Source organism: Molossus molossus, unplaced genomic scaffold (assembly GCF_014108415.1).
Source record: "Molossus molossus isolate mMolMol1 unplaced genomic scaffold, mMolMol1.p scaffold_m16_p_12, whole genome shotgun sequence".
Lineage (NCBI taxonomy): Eukaryota > Metazoa > Chordata > Mammalia > Chiroptera > Molossidae > Molossus > Molossus molossus.
Window position 1 is genome coordinate 45042012 of NW_023425347.1, and position 17380 is coordinate 45059391.

General features: G+C 33.0%; 1 protein-coding gene across 1 annotated transcript in view; it reads left to right on the top strand.

Moving 5' to 3' along the window:
• PIGK (phosphatidylinositol glycan anchor biosynthesis class K) overlaps window positions 1-17380 on the top strand; it is a 128135-nt gene that overhangs the window by 51475 nt on the left and 59280 nt on the right. The window lies entirely within an intron of this gene.

The window sequence follows — 17380 nt, forward strand, 5'->3', positions numbered from 1 at the left end:
TATATAGACCCTATGCGTTTCCGATTTACGGGCAAAAGCTGTGTTAGTGAGAAGCTATGATCGTGATTAGGATTATGTTGTAACTCCAGAATACATCGTTTTTAATAGTGTGATTTGAAACTTGATAAAAAGGACTAAAATATTCCCTGTAACTGGCTGTCTCGAAGCCATACTTTCTGTCGATGGACATGTATGTAATGGCTCAGAAGACCTTTATGAAAGGTCAGGTATTGTGAACATTTCAAACATTAATCTCTAACGAATGTGTGTGCTGTCACTTATTGAAATAGAAGGTATTAAATTGAATAGGGAAGTTGGCAGCGGGGCATTTGGAGTGTAATAGGGCCCTAGGAATCTGGCAGGTGCAAGGAAGATACACACAAAGAGGGGAAGTGAATGCCAAAAGAATTTAAGTGCCAAATACAGGCTCGAAGCTATAGCACATCGCTTCTAGGTTCAGAACTTCTTTGGGCTCCAGCAATCTGATCCGTTCTCTGACTGCTATGTATTTTGGTTTCCAAGAGTCTGGAGGTTTGTGAGCCTGGTTCAGTTATATCTCTGGCTTTTCCCCTAGTGCCGTATTTTGTTAATCTGGAACAGTTTATCTGGGGCTTTTGTAAATTTGAAGTGACCTTCCATCAACAGGTGCCACTGTTCAGGATTTATTTTGTTGGCTCTTGGGAAGGAATGGAAGAGCGAGGTTTAAGCCAGGTACTCTCTTCTTGGGGAGTGGATTGTATGTGAGTGAGCAGTGTGTACATTCATACACATGTGTGTAGGTGTGTGTGTGTGAGAGAGATTGAGAGAAATTGGTTGATTTGGAGTATGTGAATTTTAGAAATATTTATAGTGTTCTATTTGTTTTTTTCTCTGTAAACAGTTTTAAAGGCAAAATATTTTGTTAGGATTAAATAGTGTCTCAGCTAATGCCCACTTTCTTGAAATATATATTAAACTTGGTTATTTGTGATTGTCTAATGCTTTCTGTTGTAAACTCATACTCCAGGGAACTTTTTTGGATTGCCATTAGGTAACAAGATATAAATTACTATCAATTTTGAAATATTTAAAGATTTGTAATTGATTTTATGAACATTTTAGGAATAAATTAAAAAATCAGCACAAAATGTATTTCATGAATATTTAAAATTGATATTATTAATTATTTTTTATTCTGGATATTTGAGGCCTTGAATTTTTTTCTTTTCCAGTTTTCTTGAGCTATTGGCTCAGAAAGTATTTTCTTAAGACAGCAGATTATATTCTACAGCAGTGTCACTTTTATTGACTGTTTAAATACGGACTTTTAAATTATCTTTGTAAAATAGCTGAACTGTTTCTTAATACTTAGCAACTAAAATTGAAATTGAGCCACTATATGTCTTTTACCAAATTCATTTTGTAATTTTCTTTGAACTTAAGTCTGTAAGATATGTATCTTTTCTTAACCATATGAACTCTACATTAATTTTATTTATAATCAAGGACCACCTTTGTACTTCTTCTGTACTTATTTTCTGTTCTCTCTACCTAACAAGATATTAAATATATAATAATTATATAATAAAAAATGATTTCAGTGGAAGTCTAATGTTGTTATATATTCTGGAATAATGGAATTTTGTCTCAGAGTATCTCCATGTACTATTTTAGATGCAAAAATAGTTGGTGCTGAAGAGTATTTAATTTATCTTTAATCGAGAATATCGTTTTAAGCATCAAAGCCAGGTATCAGGCACTGTTGAATTAGAGCACCCTCTAGTGTTTATTCATAAATTTTATTTAGACTATTGCTTACAGATGGTTTCATGATCACTGATACAGATTATTCAATTAATTTAGACAAATTAAGTTCCCAACATGCTTTAGGAATTTCTCCATAGATGCTACAAATACTATCTTATATTTGGTGCTATTTATATGTAAATGTGAATGACAGTTGGTGTTTTGAGAAAAGTATATTTATGAGAGATCAGATATTATGAGAACTATTTAATTAAGGAAATTATGGGCTAGAATGTATTTGTGTTTTTTCAGATCTTAATTTAAAAATATAGATACAGCTCTTGCTATTAAAATTGTTGTTTATACTTTTAAAATATTACTTTTCTACATTAGGGAAACAATAGATTTGTTTAGACTATCTATATTTCATATATTGTGTACTAGAGTACACTAGACTAAAACCTGATATGATGAATAACTTAGTACATAAAATTGACTTAAGGAGCTATATGAAATGATTGTTTTTATGTCTTCTGACTTAGATATTGAATAAAGTACAGTATATAGTTATTAACAACACTTTGTTTCTGCATATGTCTTACTAATTGTGTTATTACTTTATTTGCAAGAACAAATGAAGTAAAGTATGGACTGTTTATAATATCTTGGCTTACATAATTTGATTCTAACTTCATCTGAGTATACGTAGGTTGACTTCTGATAAGTATGCAGACAAGTAAGCAGCCTGCTCTCCTGAAAGAGTTGGGCTTTCCAGAATCTAGTCGTAAGTCCATTTCAGAATTACTCAGATTACCTGTTTTGTGTCCTTGCTGTATAGGGAAAATAGCCTGCAGCTTATGGCTGTAAAAATATAGGCACATTTTAGTTTTACAGAATGTAGAAGTCTAAATTCTTTAGGCATTGCTCAAGAGAAAATGGAGTACATTTTTTTTAGATGAGTAAACTGAGGCTAAGAAAGGGTAAGAAACCTGTCTAAAGTCACACATCTAACAAAAGGGGATAGCCAGGATATCCATGCCTCATACCTCTAAACATATACATATATATATATATATATATATATATATATATATATATTTACATTATTCTTCTATAATTTACCCTGAGTTATGTGGCTTGCTTTCTTTTAAAAGGATGTAAAATATAAATGATAGCTCAGTGAAGTAGCACAGAGTAACTACTCACGTAACCACCTGAACAAAAGTGGAACAGTGCTGGTACCCTTGAAGCCGCCCATCCCTTATGCCCTTTCCCAGTCTCTACCCTCTTACATCCGTCAAAGGTAACCACCATCCTAATTTTTATGGCATTTACTTTCTTGCTCTTCATTTTAGCTATATCACCTAAACATTATGTTTTGAATCTTTTGCCAATATTATGTTTTGGGAATTCACTTGTGTTGTGTGCAACTGTAGTCTGTTCATTTTGTTGAGTTTTTAAAAACTGAGGTATAATTTATTTACAAAAAAAATCACCCTTTGCCCTGGCCGGTTTGGCTCAGCGGTTGGAGCGTTGGCCTGCAGACCAGAGAGTCCTGGGTTTGGTTCCTGATAGGGGCATGTACCAAAAAAAAAATCACCCTTTTAGTATACAGTTCTGAGTTTTGATAAATTCATACTCTTGGACAGTCACCATGACAATCCATCACCACAAGAAATTTCCTTATGTCTCATTTTATCCAATCCTTCTTCCATATCCCTGGAAACCACTGATCTGTTTTGCTCTTCCCAGAGTGTCATCTAGATGGAATCGTACATTCTGTAAGCTTTGGAGTTTGGCTTCTTGTACTGGCATAATGCATTTCAGATACTTACCTGTTGGTTGTCACATGTATCAGTAGTTAATTCTTTTTTATTGCTGGGCAATACATGTGATACTGTTTATCCATTCACCAATTAAAGGATATTTGTTTTTGCTCCCCCTCAATTTTTGTCAATTATGAATAAAGTCACTATAAACATTTGCATACAAACATAAGTTTTCATTTCACTTGAGTTAAATATCTAAGAGCATGTTTGTTGGGTCATGTGGAACTACATGTTTAACTTTGTAAGAAACCTCCAAACTATTTTTATAGTCATTATACCATTTTGCATTTCTACAAATAGTTGTTCCACATCCTTAATTATACTTAGTATTGTTTCAATTTTAATTAGTCTAGTGTGTAGTAATATCTCATTATGATTTTAATTTTCATATCCTTGATGACTAAGGATGTTGGGCATCATTTCATGTTCTTATTTGTCATTGATACATGTCTCATGAAGTGTCTATTAAAGTGTTTTACTTTATTTATTTATTTATTTATTATTTTTTTCTTTTGCATTTGAAGACTGAAATCTCCTTGAGCCCCAATTTGTTTTTTGTTTGTTTGTTTGTTTTGGGCCTTATATATACACTTACAGAAATGTATGCAGTCTGTCTATCTGGGACACTAACTTGCCAGTTCTAAGATGTTGTGTAGTGATGCATTCACTTTAGTCAAAGAGAAGCCTGACCTTTGTCCCTCCTCCTGGGAGTTAACCGTTATACCTTTGGATTATTCAAAGTAATAGGAATGTGTGGTTAGTCATGAGAGACTCCTTAAACCACACTTAATTGTTTATTGTTAATGAGATGATTTATGATGAACACCTGATAGGTTATGGTAAGAGATGGCTCAGAATGGGGGTATTGCCTTCACCAGAAGTCTTAAAGGGAGATCTGGCCACAATCATAGGATTAGAGAGTGGGACTTTGAGCCACATGCCAGTCTGATCTTCAAAAATGGGAGAAAGCTGGAGAACAAGGCATCCCTGAGTTCACAGAAGCTTTGAGTTTGGAGCCCTCTCAGCCCAAGATTCTGCCTCGTGCATCTCTTCCTTTGGCTAGTTCTGATTTGTGTCCTTTGCTGTAATAAAATTGTAATTATATATATAATAATAAAAATAAATAAATAAATAAGCAAACTGGGGCTTAGGGACATTTTAATCTTCAAATGCAAAAGAAAAAATACAGTTTCCTGAGTTTTGTGAGTCATTCTCTCAAATTATCAAACCTGTGGGAATCCCTGGGGATCCCTGAGTGTTTCGCTTATTTAAAAAATTAGGTTATTTTCTTACTGCATTATAAGATTTCTTTATATATTCTGTATTTAAGTTCTTTGTCATATATATATATATATATAGCAGACATTTTTTTCTTAGTCTTGTTTTTTATTTTCTTTGTCTTTTGAAGAGTAGACTTAATGTATATGACATTCATTTATGAATTTTTTCTTTATGCTTAATGCTCTTTGTGCAAGAATTCTTAACCTTAAATTAACGTCAGGAAGGCTTTCTTTTATTTTCTTACAGAAGTTTTATAGTTTTAGCTTTTATGTTTAGGTCTGATTTACTTTGACTTAATTTTTGAGTATAGTATTAGGTAGGGGTTGAGGTTCATTTTTTTTCCATATGGATATCTTGTTAATCCAGCATCATGTGTTGAAAAGATTGAATTCCTTATTGAATTATGTTGGTGAGTTGGTAAAAAAAAATTACATGATCTTATATACATGGGTCTACTTCTGGACTTTACCGTTTCATTGACCTATATGTCTATTTACACCACTTCTATACTGTCTTGATTATTTTAGCTTTATAGTAAGTTTTAAAATCAGGATGTGTGAAGTCCTAAACCAGTTTTTATTTTTCAAAGTTCTTTCCAAATAAATTTTAGAATCAGCTTGTCAATTTTGGAAAAAAAAATGTCTATGGGGTTTTGATTAGGATTGGATTGACTATATATATATATATATATATATATATATATATATATATATTTGATTGATTTTAGAGAGAGAGAAAGAGAGAGAGAGACAGAGATAGAAACATCAATGAGAGAGAACAGAGATTGGCCACCTCCTGCATGCCCCCAATTGGGGACTGGGCCTATAACCTGGGCATGTGCCCTGGCCTGGAATCGAATCAGCGACCTCTTGGTGCATGGATCGATGCTCAACCACTGATCCACACTGGCCGGGCTGATTGTATATATTAATTTGAAGAGTATGGACATCTTAACAACATTGAATCCACTGATCCATGAACACATCTCTACATTTATTTAGATCTGTAATTTCTCTCTGTTGTTTTATAGTTTTCAGTGTAAGATGCCTCTCACGATTTTCATTAAATTTATTTTTAAGTTTTTGTTTTTGATTCTGTTTTAAAATTTTATTTTTTATTTGTTGCTCAAATATAGAAGAACAAATTATTTTTATATTGACTACATTCTGGGACTTTATTGATTCTGTTGTTGATCAACTCAATCCCAATAAAAATCCCAGCAGGCTTTCTTTGTAGAGATTAACAAACTGATAGCAAAATTTATGAAATTGTAAGGGACCTACAGTACTTAATATATTATTGAACATATGAATTCTGGTCACTATTTATAATGTTTACTGGGAAAGAAAATCAAAATTTAAATGTACATAATTAGTAGAAACATCTGTTTTGGAGTTTGGAAAGTAGATTGTGAGAATATGAAACTTTGTGATCAAACTGTTCACTGAAAATTGCTTATAGTAGATTAATATGATTATGAAACTTTATGAACCAAAGATTCACCAAAATGGGTCAAACAATAGTTGACAGGATTTCTCACCTATATTCTACATGCTACTATATTTTTCAAAGTGATGAATTTACTCATCAGTACAGTTCTGTATTATCTAAAGTATTTTATTGGACCATTTATTTTATATTGTTATTTATAACTGTTAGTTACTTCAGTTGCTCAGTGGCTTTCATTAAAGTAGACTTTCAGAGCATAAATTAGGTGTGATTACTTGATTTATAAAGAAACCAAAACTGATAACTAAATGATCAATTTTCTCATTTTACATATACATAAAGTTCTTACTGTTATAATTTCAAAATAATGTATTGATCATTTCATGGGAAAGTTTTTAAGAGCAGTTTTTTTCCTCTATGTACAATTAATAAAAACATCTATTGAGCCCTGGCCAGTTTGGCTCAGCGGTTAGAGTGTCGGCCTGCGGTCCGGAGAGACCCGGGTTCGGTTCCCGCTAAGGGCACGTACCTCGGTTGCAGTTTGTCCCCGGCCCTGGTTGGTCGTGCGGGTGGCAGCCACTCGATGTGTCCCTTCACGTCGATGTTTCTCTCTCTCTCTCCTTCCTCTCTCTCCCTCCCACTCTATCTGTACAAAAAATGGAAAAATACCCTCAGGTGAGGATAAAAAAAAATAAAAAACAAACAAAAAAAAACATCTATTGAGCTGGTTTATGACTTTTAAAAAAATGTATATAAATAGTATAGCAGAATATAGTACTATATCCCTTTGTATAAGTAAACCTCTTAATATAAATTAGTATATATGTTTAATAGGGATAGTAATTTCTAATAAATGTTTATTAATATTTACTGTATCAAAGCAAAGTTAATTTTAATTTAATCACTAAACATAGAACCCAAAATTTTTAAATTGTGAAAAATCTCACAATGATATGGTATTTATAAAATGGAACATTAGAACCTAACCCATTGGGATGTTTAGGGAATAAAGGTCTGAATTATATGGAAAAGCAGATTATGGGACCTTTAAGGTTTCTTTTAAATCTTTGATTCTATGTTCTGTGTCTCTTTTGGTCTACTTACTAATTATAATAATTGCTCTACTCCACGAAATTAAGCTTTAAAGTCCTAAATGAGTTAAATAAGTTTCATGTCTATTATAAGCCATTACAGAGGATACTACAGTATAATAATCAAAGTCAGGGTCATTGGATTTAGAGCCTTTGACATTTACTAGTTGTGTAACCATGGGAAAACTACTTGACTTCTTTGATTCTGTTTTCTCATCTATAAAATGGGAATAGTAACTCCACTTTAGGAGGATTAATTTTCATTTTGTTTTAAAGCTCTTAGTTCTGTGCCTCAAATATATAGTAACATGTTCAATAAGTGTTCAACATTATCAAGAGAACATATTACATGTACTCAAAAATTATTGCTAGAATCCTATTTTTAGTATATTTTGTATATTTGTATATTTTGTATATTTGGCCATTTGCAAAAATTATTCTGCTTTTATTAATCTAGTATTAGAAAGTAGTTATTTCATATCTGGAGGTTTCTCATTTGAGGTACTGTGAAGAATTGGGAAGTGTGTTTTATCAGTAGGTGGCAGCAGCATTACATATTTGTACATATGGAACACTCCAATTTTTGTAATGATGAAGATTATAGGTAGATTGTACCACCAAATAAATTATGATATTTGTTTCTTCAGACCACTAACAGAAGAAAAAGACTTTTGATATTGAATTACCAGTTTAAAACAAGATGGTAAAAATGTCTTTCTCTATATAAGTTGTTTTGCTTTAATAAGAAACTTTGGTTATAAAATAGGTAAACCTACAGGATCTCTTTGAATCACCACTCTTCTAGCATACTTTTAGAAATAGTTTGCATATTGTTAAATACTTAATAAGAAATTGAAGGTTAAAAAGATCTTATGTTTGTGTGAAGATTATTTATGATTAGTTAGTAATAAAGATAAAGCAGTTATTTATAATATATCAGTGGGGAAAACTAAATTGAAGTTTTAAAAAACTGGCTTATATATGACACTTTAGGAGTATAACTCTTCGGGAAAGCAAGAGGCAGAAGACATTTACATTAATAATATAAATCTGTAATCCAATTCCAGAAGTTGCCATTTTTGTTGAAATCATGGTATGCTTTCTTACATCGATTTTCAAGTGTTCTAAAGGTGAGGTACTGCCACACTGCCTCCTAGTGTCAGAGGGAACCTTTAAGACAATTTGATACAGTAGAGAGAAGATGGAGGTGAATGAACTTGCGTTCAGATTTAGTTTAGTTTCTTGTATTTTTTCAGGCATATTACTCAATCTCTCTGAAACTCAGATATTTTATCTGGAAAAGGGTGATTCACTCTCTAACTTCAGAGTTATTGGAGGACTGGGGATAATGTATATAAAATGAACATACTTTGCCAATGCATTTTTAAGAGCACAACGTAAAACTCATCTCAGTTATGTTTGCGTCTCTCTTCCAATGCAGAAGGTTACAGTGGGAGTGTTACCATCTTTATTTGGTGTACTATAGCTCTGTTTATATAACTTTATTTGCATTTTTATCATCCATGCTGCATATTACTCATTCTGGCCTTCTCATGCTTACTATGTAGTTGATTTAAAAAAAAACAACTATATTTCAGGACTTGATGCTTATTTCATTGTATTTTTTCTTACCAATAATTATCTTAGAAGTATTAATTCATTATTGTAACCTATTAGTCTTTTATAATCATTCTGATCTAATAGTATTAGCATTAAGCTAACTATAGATTTTATTATGGGGCAGGTAAATATGAACCCAGAAAAATGACAAGGCTATGTGGTCTTTGCTAGTGATAACCTTCATGATTGATATCAATATTGAGGCATACCTATGAAGTGAATTGCAGTACTATGATTTTCTCAGGGGTAATAACTAATTTGAAATTTCATGACAAATTATTTTTCATAAAGCTAAACTGTATCTAAAACTAAGTAAAGTCATTTATGTGAATTTTTATTAAATTGATAAATTTAAATATTTAAAGTATTTTTTTTTTTTTTTTACAAATGCAGTAAATAAGTTTCTGCAAAGGAGGGGACAGTTAATTAAAAATGCTTAATTTTTATTTATTTATTTTTTAATTTTTTTTCTTTATTGATTTTAGAGAGAGAGGGAGAGACAGAAACATCGATGAGAGAGAACATCAATCTGCCGCTTCCTGAATACCCCCAACTGGGGATCAGGCCCACAACCTGGGCATGTGTCTTGACTGGGAATCAAACTGACAACATTTTGGTGCATGGTTCGACCCTCAACCAGTGGGCCACATGGGACGCTATAATGTGAGAAATAAATGATGAGTATAGGCAATCTTTGGCTTAGAGATACCACCCTCAAGTTCTTCCCCTTGTAATAGAAGGAGTTGTAACTGCTCAAACTGCTTTGCATAAACATGATGTGTACATTTAAAATCTTATATCTAATGATAGGGAAAGCTCTAACTTAGGCTTTAAAAATAATTGATGTTCATAATAATTTCTCTTTAGTATAATAAATATCTTCTAAATCATAGAAAATGATTAAAGTAAACTTGTATAGTTTTAGTGTTAAGGGTCTTTTTTTTTTTTTTAATTCTTTGAAAATTAGGCACAGTAAAATGTGGAGTATCCAGAAATTAGGTAGCTTCTAGTAATAAAGTTGTCAGCGGGTTCTCTGTGAATATGAGAAACCCTTTTTACCTTAGATATAATAACACAACTTGACTTTAATGGCCTTTGACATTCATAAGTTGATATTCCTTTAGAAGAAAACATTTCTCAATAAAAGGTACCCTATAACATTCAGAATTAGGTGTAACATTTCTCTTTTTTTCAGAACAAGAGATATGAGTTATAGAAGTCATTTGAAGTTGATAACAAAGAACAATCAATTGACTTCACTTTTGGAATTGTTGCTGACTGGATTTTTCTAAAAAACTCTTCTGTTATAAAATACCTAAATACTCTATAAATTGCCAGAAAACTCCCACAAAAATTTTTTTTAAATATATCACCGAGCATTGTGAGCTTAAAATTGGTTACCCAGCTTAACTATCATTAAAGAATAAATAGGAAATAAGGTTGTTTTCAAACATGCAAAAACAGAGTATTTTGAATCAAACACCCTTAATTAAGCAACACCTAAAAGAATAAACTTTTTGAAGAAGGCAAAGGATAGAAGAATGCTGTGAACATAAATTAGTAAAAATATAAGTTGAAGAAAATAATTGTGATGATGCTATTTTTTGGGGGAAGTAGGGTAAAGTACTAATGTATTTAATGACAGTATTTTAAAGTATTCTGAGGGTTTCTTTTTGGGGGGAGAAGAGTAGTAAATGTTAGTAGCTTTAAATAATAAGGTAAGTATGAATTTTACATTTTGAGAATGGCCACTAAACAAATAGAAGTAGAGGAAATAAGACAAAAACAGTGTGGGAGAAAAAATGGAATAAAAGAAAATCAATGAAGCAGCAAAGGAGTAAGGTCAAACAAACAAACAAAAAAACCCAGGAAAAATAGAAATAACAAAGTACAAAGAAATAGTTGTAATCTTAGTTTAAAACAGAGATCATCATATTAGGATAAAAAGAAATCTAACCACATACAGAAAACACAATGGCATCAAATAGCTAAAAGTAAAAGATTGCCTGGCAACTGCTAACCAAAAGAAAGCTTAAATAGATATATTAATGTTAGACAAAACAGACTTCAGGAAAGGGCGTGAACAAGCATAAGTAGGGCAACTAATGGTAAAGAGTTTAACTCATCAGGAAGATAAAGCATGTTAAAATAAAGTTGATAAATTTGTCATTGTAGTGGAAGATTGCAATATCACATTATCGTAAATAGATTAAAAATTTCCCCAAATGTTTTGAAATTGAAGATATGAGCAACATGATTAACAAGCTTGATCTGATAGATTCAACAATTAGAAAACAAACATTTTTCTCAAGCACAAATGTAATATTTTAAAAAAATTGACCCATAGTTGGCCAAAATAATGTATTTACAACTGTAAAGTGTTAGAATCTTATGGAATATTTTTTTTTTTTCTGATCACAGTATGATTGTTACAATCAATAGCAAAAAAGAATTGTTTAAAATATATTTGTGTGGAAATTTAAAAAATACTTAGAACTGCCTGGCCAGTGTGGCTCAGTGGTTGAGTGTCAGCCCATGCACCAAGAGGTCACCGGTTCGATTCCCGGTTAGGGTACATGCCCAGGTTGTCGGCCTGATCCCCAGTGGGGGCATGCAGGAGGCAGCCAGTCAATGTCTCTCTCATTGATGTTTCCATCTCTCTCTTCCTCTCCCTTCCTTTCTCTCTAAAAATCAATTAAAAAAATATTTAGCACTGAGTGATAATGAAAATAGTAAGTATCAAAGGTAGTAGGATACAGTATCTGATTCTGGATGGATGAAATGATTTACATCAGGCTCATGTTCCCACCAAGAACAACTAGAAAAGCCAGACAAAAAATATATTTTTAAAGACATCAGAGATGTGCAGAAGCAATAAGGATCAAGAAACTAAAACTCCAGATTTGGGAAATCTTAGAGATGAGCTTAAAATCTGTAGACACTTTTCCATGGGGTTATACTGATTCAGGGAGTAGGCCCAAGTTAAGAATCTGGGTTTGGTCCAGGCAGTAGGTCATTTCTTGTGGATAGAGAAACAAGCAAAATGTTTGGTGATTGTGTGACTCTAGAGTGACACAATTTTCACTCATTCACAAAATCACACTCCCTTTCAAGCTGTTTGCCTCAATCTCATGGCCAGTTCCCCTTTCAAAATATTTGCTAAATTTATACCAAAGAACATACCAAGTGAGAGTAGTTGACAGTCCTGGAGACGGTGGTAAACTGATCCGACAATTTCCAAGAACTTTCCCCCTTGGTTATACTTACTGATTTTGGGTACAGCAAGAAGAGATCAGTAAACTATGTATGGTTCATGGGCCAAACCTGGCCTGCTGCCTGTTTCTGTAAATAAAGTTTTATTAGCAAACAGCCACATTCATTCTTTCATTTATTTACATATTGTCTATGGCTGCTTTAATGCTAAAATGGCAGAATTGGGTAGTTGTGACAGAAATGTATGGCTGTGGAGTCTACGATAGCTACTGTCTGGCCCTTTATAGAAAAAAATGTTCACCTATATGCTGGAGGACTCTGGGCATGACTTCTGATAAAGGGTCATTACTGGGGACAGAGTGACCTTTTACAAAACAGCTTTTGGCACTTTAATGCCTAATCCTGAAGCTTAAATATTGATTGGACAATAATAAATAAATAAAACAATCTTTTGTTGAGTTAAAAAATATTTATAGAATTAAAGTATGTGACAAAAATAATGTAAAAGACAAGGATAAATGGAATTAAAATGTAAAATATTATTCTTATTGGAGAAATGGTAAATGTGATCAGTTTGATTAGATCAACCTGTCAAAATTGGATGTTCTGATGTCCAAGATAGCCATTTTAATAATGGTAGATGTATGTATGACTATTTTGTTAATAGAGGGGAAAAAAGGATTAATAAAATATTTGATTAATTTAAAAGAAGAGAGGAATGAAAAAGGATTTTTAAAATAAATGGGAAATAGGAAATAGTAGTTATAAATCCAACTGTATCAGTCATTAAATTGAATGTAATTGGACCAGATATACTGTTTGAAAGACTAAGGTGGTCACACTAAATTAAAAACAAAATCCCCAAATGTGTTGTTTACATGACACGTCTTCAATAGACGGGCACAAATATTACTTGGAATGTGGCTAAAGTAAAACTAAGAGGGGATTTAGGGAAAAAAAGTAATTAAAACAAATATAAACAAGTATTAAGTCATCAAGTAAAAAAAAAAAAAACAAAAAAATTGCTTTTTTTTTTTTCAATTGTGAAATACATGTACTCTCTCCCAACAAACTGCAAACAAATAGTAGGCTTAGGTGGTTTTTACCTGTGACATTTATCAAACTCATGTGGAGCTGACATGTACGAACAGAATAAAAAAAGAAAGTGTGCTACCTAACTTACTTAATGGAAGTAGTTAATTTTGAAACCAAAACTAGATAAGGAGAGTATAAAAAGAATGGCCAAACTCACTTATGATCAAAGAATACAAATCTTAAATAAAATTAAAATCTAGTAATGTATAAATAAAAATACTTAAAAAAATAAAAAGACCATATAGAAGTTGTCTTAAAATTGCAGGAATTATTTAGGATTAGAAAATAGAATAATGTATTTCATCATATTACATTAAATGAGAAATATTTTGTAATTTCAGTAGATACAGAGAAAGCATTTGATTAAAATTCATCAATCATTAATGATTTTTAAAAGCAATGTGACTTAGCAAACTAGAAATAAAAGTAGCTACCTTGACTTAATAAAGGCCATGTATCAAAAGTGTAGCAAACATTATACTTTAGGGTGAATCTACAGAAGCATCTCAGTTAGAGTCAGACAGGATAAGGATACATGATTCCATCTATTCATTATTGCACGAGAAATAACAAATGAAGAAGACAAGGGATAAAATAGGAAGTATAAGAATCAGGAATAATGCAAAGTTTCTCTCTGTTTGTTACAGACCATATAATAGAAATCCTAAGAATCTACCATTTAATAATTGTTAATAATAGAGAAACGGTAGGAAAAGATGTCATGCTACCCAATGCATAACAAATAAAAGATTGATAAAGTTTACTGCAACAAAATTAAAATAACATACATAGCAAAAAAAACAGAGTCAAAAGAGAAGGACAGTCTGGGTGAAATTATTTGTAATGTGTATGTAAAAAAGAAATTTCATCTAGATTATATAAATAACTCTGCAGTTTGGTTTAAAACAAAAAACCAGTGCAATAGAAAAATGACCAAAGGAAATATAGTTTAGAAAAGAGGAAAGACTCATGTTCAGTGCCATATAAATATGTTTTTTAAAGGGAAATGGAATTAAAATGAGATACAGTCATCTCTCCCCACTTTGCGCTTTGACTTTTGTGGCTTCACTCTATCGCGGTTTTTTTCAAATATATTCATTAAAAAGTTGATCGAGACAGTGAAAATGATACAGTGCGGGCTCTGTTGTCTGAGTCAATTATACACTCCTGTATTACAATTAAAATTAAAATCACTGTATGTGTGGACTGTAGGCCTATGTATTCAAGCACCCCCGCAAATCCTCCGATGCCAGGTGAAACTGCTCGACCACTCCTTGTGTGTGGACAATAACTTTTTCCCAAAAAATCAGGGGTAGTAAAACCAAGCCAATCAGAGCATGCTGTTCACTGATTGGCTATCCTATCCTCTTCCTATCCTGGCCACTGATTGATTGGCTCAGCCTCATGCAAGTTCATTTCTCTCATACACGCTTCTACATTGCTACGCATTGGAAGCGTTTTTGCTTTTGTAAGTGTTTGCAATTTCTGAGAACTTTTATCTAAGCTCCACGATGGCTCCTAAACGTGCTGCTTCTTCTAAGCCTTCTGACAATGAAACTAAGCGCTGGAGGAAGATGCTTACCATCTAGGAGAAGGTGAAACTCTTGGATGTCATCAAAGATGGTAAAAAAATCGTGGAGGTTGCCCGCCATTATGACTTGAATGAGTCTACTGTTCACTCCATCTGTAAAGATGAAAAGAACATCCATGCAATGGCTACTGTCTCTTTGAGCAAGGAAGCAGAGTGCAGTGACATGGATGAGCTGCTGGAGACACATTCAGATCCCTAAACTGCAGAGGATCTGGTGGAGATGACTAAGTCTGTGAGTGAGGAGGAGGAAAAGCAGCCAGAGGTTCCTGGGGGTCAGGAGGAGGAAGTTGGCTTTACACTTGAGTGTCTTTCACAAGTCGTGAGACCTATTAAAGTAGTACAAGACATGACTGGCGAATGGGACCCACAAATGATGCATGCATTGCGGTTCTGGAATGCACTTGATGGAGTGATAGAACCCTACAAAAGACTCCTCACACATATGAAAAGACAGCGCTAGCAACTGCCTATCATGATGTTCTTCAGCCGCGCACCCAGACACCCACTGCCTACTCTTAGTGCTCCTTCAGCAGGAGACGATGACAACACACCTGCTGAAGATACTGCACCACCTGAAGACTCTCCTTCTGAGGTCGTGCCTTCAGAGGAGCAGTAACCTTGCTCTTCTTTGCTGTGCAGTACATCTCTTCATCTTCATCGCTTCATCATTGAGCAAGTTGCACTATTTTCATAGGTTAGTGGTTGTGTGTAAGAACTGTGTGTGTGTGTGCAATTAAATGTACAACAATAACCGTAACGTCTAATATGTCTTATTTTCTCTTATTTTGTCTAATATATTGGGTAATATGAGTGTAATGGTGACTAAAGGGTGTTATTTCATGTCTAGAGGGCTATAATAATGTTAAAAAACCGTATTCAGAAGGTTGTAAACAGGTTTTCTATGCTCTAACTGCGAAAATTCGATTTATAAATAAATAATTCTACTTCAAGGAAATTCATCTATCACCAGAGAGTCTGGAACTGATTAACCGCTATCAACGAGGGCCGACTGTACAGTTTCTTGTAGAAAATTAAGTGGCGATGATGTATGGAAGTGGGAACTTAACATTTCTGGTGGCAGTGTAAATTCGTACAGCCCTTTGGATAGCATTTCGGTTGTTTCTAGCAAAATTTAAAGTGTGCATAAGTTTATGACCCAGCAAGTGCACGTCTAAATAATTACTCTAGCACAGGGGTTGGCAAACTTTCTGTAAGGGCCATATAGTAAATATTTTAGCCGTTGTAGGTCATATGGTCTCATTGCAAATGCTCTGTTGTATTGAAAAAGTAGTCATAGACAATACATTAACAAATGAATGGCTGTGTTAAAAATGAAAGTTTATTTGTAAACACTAAAATTAGAATTTTATATAAGTTTCAATTGGCATGAAATATTACCCTCCTTTTGATTTATTTTTCAGCCATTAAAAAATATAAAAATCATTCTTAGCCCACCAGACATGTAAAAACAGGTTACAGGCTAGATTTGGCTTATGGGCTGAAGTTTACCCCTTTTATAGAATATCACTTGTACATGTAGATGAAGTAGCCTGGAAGGGTATTTATGCAAAATTATTTCTAATAATAAATAATTGGAAGCAGTTGTCTATCAGTATTGGAATGTCTGAATAAAATGGAGCATTTTCATATACCATATAACTATTAACAGTAATGAACTATAATTGATAATCAATTGACGTGCTTGGATCTCAAAAACAATATTAAGTAAGAATAAGTGGGTGAATTATATAATATTTTAAATATTTTTCATGTATACAGAGATGTGTACGTAAAAGCAAAGTAAAGTGACTGGAACAATGCACGTACAGTTTTAGTTGTATCTATCTAGTAAGTGCCTAGCACAGGGTAAGGGCTTGATAATTTTTAAAGTTTTTCTCTAACCACTTCTAACCACTGTTATTTTAGAATTGCCTTGGACTCTACAAAACTAATTCCATATGTATACAAGTTAGCTGGTACTGTGAACTTTTGGAAAGCCCGCCTACAACTTCTACCAGTTAAGAGGTTATTTCTAAAGTTCCTCAATGAGAACTAGAGCTTGTTTTCTGGAATTTTGTTTTAACTGCTTTACTGAGTTGCTTGGGAGGTATTTTTTTTTAAACTGGTCTGTGCATTTTTATACCACACTGCAAGCTGACAGTAAATGAGATGCATTTCAGCATCTGGGCCATAAATTAATGTAGCTTTAGTTCTCTTGGGACTTAACTTTCTGTTTTCTGGGTCAAATTGTCTCTTTCTCCTGGCCCATCATCTTCCTTATGCTTCTTCAAAGTTATGTTTTACTATCTTCTCTCACAAGGTTTTTAGTTTGCTGATTAGAAGAATGGTTTTGCTGTGAGTTTAGGAGGAGGTTCTCATTTCAAGGAAGATGATGCATCAGATAGTTGTCTCGTTGCTATAAAACTCATCTTCACAAAAATAATCTTCAGTGACTCTTGAGACCTGTCTGGAATTGTAATGGCATT